The sequence below is a fragment of the Garra rufa genome, chromosome 17 (genome assembly GCF_049309525.1).
Source record: "Garra rufa chromosome 17, GarRuf1.0, whole genome shotgun sequence".
NCBI lineage: Eukaryota > Metazoa > Chordata > Actinopteri > Cypriniformes > Cyprinidae > Garra > Garra rufa.
The window spans coordinates 17,017,834-17,023,202 of NC_133377.1; positions in this window are offsets into that span (position 1 = coordinate 17,017,834).

Genomic DNA, 5,369 nt, shown 5'->3' on the forward strand with positions numbered 1-5,369 from the left:
TCAAAACATTCGTCCAGTTTTTATCCTTAAAACGCTATTGTGAGTAGGATTAATTTCTTACGCAGCTCATTCAACAGCTTCGTTGCTAGTTCCAAAACGTCATTTTAGAAATAGTAACGACACTTGGGCTGTTAATAGCAAAATAATGCCGTTAATAACGAAGTTTAGACAGACCGAAAGACAAGCAGACAGACGGAAAGAGTGAGGGAGGGAAACTAAGTGTATGACTTTACCTCTCTCATGTCTGTGTCTCTTAAGGGTGACTGGCAGCATCGTCTCTACTAACAGTTCAACTTTAAGCTCATTTTCTTTAAGACCACGCCGTTGTTACCTCGCGTGTGAGAGCTGTCATGTCGTTATTAAGTTGTTAATCGTCAGAGCAGCGCTAACAACATTAGCGCGAATGCTAACGCGAGTGCAAACTGTACTGTTATGTGTGTGCGTCTGTGAGGTGAGTGAGAAGAGGGCAAGAGAAATAGAGTTTGTGCTTTCCGTACATAATAAAACGTAATATATTGTGGAAAAAAACATGGAAATAATCTGTCGTGTTTATCCTGACGTTTACTGTATTTAGTTTGGCCAGTGTCATTGTGGGTTTTAGTTATTTTGCTGTTTTGGGCTGTAAGGACCTTTGAAATAACTGAAATCGTATGGCGAAGTGATAAAGACATGCACTGCGGTCTAAAGCTGCCTGGAACTACGTTCGCCGTGCGTTTCCCTGAATATAATGCACACCTCTAGAACGTTCGTCAGCCAATCAGATTCAAGCATTCAACGGCCCTGTAGTATAAATCTAATTAATTAGAGGCTTTGTAATTAATTAATCGAAATTAATCGCCTTTTAATCGCATATAAATATTTGACCTGAGAACAGTGAGAAGTAAGTTTTTTTATATGGATTTTTATTATACCATTGAATAATGACTGAATACATAAGCTTAAGCAACAAAATATTGTTTATTTTTGATCAACCAAGTCCAACAGACCAGTGCAATATTGCCATTAAGTGTAGCAATAGGCTCGATGTGCTGCGGTGATATGCGAATTCCTTGTTGCATAGCTTGCACACAACCATGCTCTTATCGATGCTTCCATCCATTCGTTTTTTATAACAAAATTTCCCATCCACTGGTCCAAACAAATTCTAATCGAATCCTCGTTCACGGAGCAGTGTGTTGTGGGCAATATTAGCCGTTAAAGTGTGCATTGATCGTTCAGTAGTAGACCATCCGCGAATCTTTGGAATACTTTTTGTAAACATACTACGATTTGGGACATACAATACTATTTAGGAATGACGCAGCTTGTTTGAACGCTAGCTGGTGCTCCAGTATAATCGGTCCGCCGAATCTCATCCAGTGAGAAACGTTTCGCGGTGCAAAACTAAGTGAGATTAAAATGCGTTAAAAAAATTTAACGCATTATTTTTGTGTAATTAATTAATCTAAATTAACGAGTTAAAGTCCCGGCCCTAGTTAAAACACAATACATTTGAACTTAATCTATATTTGAGTAGTTTGATAACCACTGGTTTCAGCCTAAAAAAAGTTCCCCAGCAAATAGATTTTTTATTTGTTTGATTTGAGGTACTAATGAATTAAACTTGCATTTTTAATTTGGAGAACCTTATATTAGATTAAGTTTAAGGATTGCTTTAGGTGCTCAGAGTCAGATTAATCTCATATTGTGACAAAGGCAAAATAATTTTTGACCCCACCCTACTTCCTGCTGTTGATCAGATATCTATGACCAAAACTGCTGCTTTTTGGGAAATGGGAAAAAACACTTTTTTTCCCTCATTAAACACTGTGTTTTCAAAATGTATCCTGTGGCCTTTATTTATGATAATTTGCCTACATGTGCCATTGTAGTATTAACATTTTACCAAATGTTTTCATCAACTTACGACATGTGAAGTTTATTGTAGCTGTATGAGGATGGTCTTTTTTCTTTATAAAGTGATGTTTTAAATGTTAATAAACTTCCATGCACAGGCATTTTTAGACTGGCTATGACTTGATAACACAGGCTTGAGTAAGTGTATCATCCGGTGGACCTTTGCTGACAAATAAACAGGGATATCTGAGTAGGTATTGGGTAGGAATAGGAAAGTAGAATATGGTAATGCAGAATATGTGCTTTATGGGTTCTAATAAACAGCCCACATGTTAATAATAGGCTTGCTAATAAGGTCCACTAAAGTGTTACCAAATTTCCACATTTTCTTTTTTCATTACCGTTAGAAGGGCTTATTTCATAAAAAACATTACATATTGTACCTATGACTGCTCTGCAGACCAGCATATCTCCAAAGGCTAACTTCTGGCTCGAGCCCTTCCAGCATAGTTGCAGTGCCAGTGGGGTGGTCAGTATATGGACCAGAATCCTTCTTGTGATGGAGGATTGGTTAGGCCCTCCAATTGTTGCCAGATACTTCACCTAAAATAAGATACACATACGATTCCTTTCTCAAAAGCAACCTACAAAAGAGTTTTTTTTATTAAATATTTATTTGAATTAAATGGAAAATATAATTCTAAATAGTTTACTTAAGACGAGAGCATGCACTATATAGGGCTGGGCGATTTTGCCTAAAATCAAAATCTCGATTAATTGAACATTTTAGCGCTAGAGCCTACATGTGTATATATATATATATTTTTTTTACATTTTTTATTTATTATTATTATTATTATTATATTTTAATATTGTATTTTACCTTTATTTATATAGTACTTTATACAATCCAAGACTCAATCAAAGCAGCTTTTTCTCAATGCAAAATAAATAAATAAATAATAATCTGCCGTAAAACATTTAGTAAGTTTCTGGCTTTTTTTTAATACACCATGCTTGCCTTGCACCCGAACTAAATAATTGAAACATTTATATCTTCTGTTGCCTAGGCGTACATATTTAGAATTTTTGAATTCTTGTTGAACTCACTAGACATGCGTATTATATGTGCATTTTAAGCTTGTTCTGTGCATTTTATAAAACTTGTGTGTGAAATCATTTATTTTGGCCATTAAAAGTGTACTGTCCCTTTATTAAAGCGTGAGCAGCGCTATTTACGCTCCTGCTTGACACTCACGCGCTGCTCCTGCTGCCGGTGTGAATGCACTCGTTTGTTAACATGGGCGCCGAAAAAAATACGCGCCGCTCACGCTTGCGGTGTGAAACGGGCCTAAAGGTAAAAAATTATATAAAAACTATTCAGTTTCTCACAAAAACAGATCGTTTCGTGTCTTAGGACATCAATGTATCGTCACAAGCCACAGGGTGTAATTTAGATTAGTCTATGCATGTTTTTTTCTTTTCCTTCAAAGGTTTGGTGCCCATCTACTGCCATCAAATCACTAACAGACTGCAGCGGTTTGAGTTAAAAATCCTTGTATGTGTTTTACTGAAGAAACAAAGTAACCTACATCTTGGATGCCCTGGGGCTAAGCAGATAAACATCAAATTTAAATTTTTAGGTGAACTATCCTTTTAAAGTTTCTGAAATAAGTCTTTTATGTTCACCAAGAAAACTGCACTTATTTGATCATAAAAAACAGTAATGTTTCTGATTACAATTTTTTTTATGTAAATATATATTGTAAAAATGTCATTTTTTCCTATTTTTGCAAAGCTGAATTGTCAGCATCATTTCTGAAGGATCGTGTGACACTGAAGATTTGCAAAATGGTGCTGAAAAAACACTTTTTAAAACATACTAAATTAGAACACAGTTACTTAAATATATTTTACAATATTACTGTTTAACTGTATTTTAATTTTAAAAAATGCAGCAGTGGTGAGGATAAAAGACTTCTTTTAAATACATGACATATCTGACCCTTAAACTTTTGAATGGCTGTTTTATGTGTAAGGTATTACTTACTAGTCATATGGCTCATCATTTCTAGAGATGTTCTTTGACAGGAGATACACTCCAACTCTGGTGCACTGCCATTAGCATGCAAGAATCTAAGAAGGAACATAAAACAATGTCACAGGGCCAACTATACAATGCTAAGTTTATTAGAAATAAGCTATAGCAGAGGTGCAATGCAGAAAATAAAAACAATAATTTATAGAATATACAAAAAAACAAAAAAGGATTTAATAACAGAATTCACATTTTTAGGTTTACTTATTTAGTAATGCTCATACAGTGCTACTTATGTGTGGATATTAAATCCCTTTTAAAATAACTATATACATAAAAGTGTGTGTGTGTGTGTGTGTGTGTGTGTGTATGTGTGTATATATATATATATATATATATATATATATATATATATATATATATATATATATATATATATATATATATTATCTATCAAAATGAATTAGATGTATGGTGATATAGACAAAATATTATTAAAGATGCATGAAAGGTTATTAAATAGCACCTGTGTTTTCTGCATTCCCTTCCAAAAATTTTAAAATCAGCAACTTCTCGTGTCATGGGTTTTCTGAAATCACAAAACAATAATATCAATAAATGTTCACCATGAAACAACAAAACGTGTTTGAAGTAACGTTACTTTCAACCCATTTTCACGCTTCATGTAAGCGATGTATCCTTTTAACAGTACAGTGAATGACTTTTATGTTAAATAAATTGGCTTACTTCCTTTTAAACATTGATAAATTGCCAGCAATTACCTTTATAAAAAAAAATAAAAACCCAAAACCGCTCATATACATTTAAGATTAAATGCCCCAAACTTTCATAAACAAGAGTTTCAAGTCTAAAGTTAGCATTACGGTTGAGATGCTAACGGGCTTTTTCAATCGACACTAAACCATTTCTTTAAAGTAAATATTCAACGGAAGCGTGTCATTTGCATCAAATAAAGTGTCAAGAACACTTTAATGTACTATTTGTGTAATTTTAGAGACCAAACTTACCTGAAATTAGTGAAAACAACGGAGAGAGACGGTTTCTCCTGCTTGACTGTTGCGTTTCCTCTCCGTTTCCATGGTAACTACCTCCAGTCCGTTCCGGTTCAAATGTTACGTGATTGTTTAGAGCGCGCGCTCATTACAGCACGTAAAATCACCCAGATTTCACGTTAATATAATATAATATAATATAATATAATATAATATAATATAATATAGAAATGGTAAATGTGGTGCAGAAATAACATTTAAAATATCGTGGATTAAAATGGGATGAATATGTTTTTTCGTACACATATTTACACATGTATAATGAACAATTTTTAAGTTCATGTTTTTTGTATTTTTTTAAAATATGTTTTCAAAATATATTTCAATTTATTTAACAGTGCTTTAGATGTGAATATATTACATGTATGTGTAATTAATGGGAATTTATTAATAAGCTAAGGGCTTTGGTTTATCTAATGATG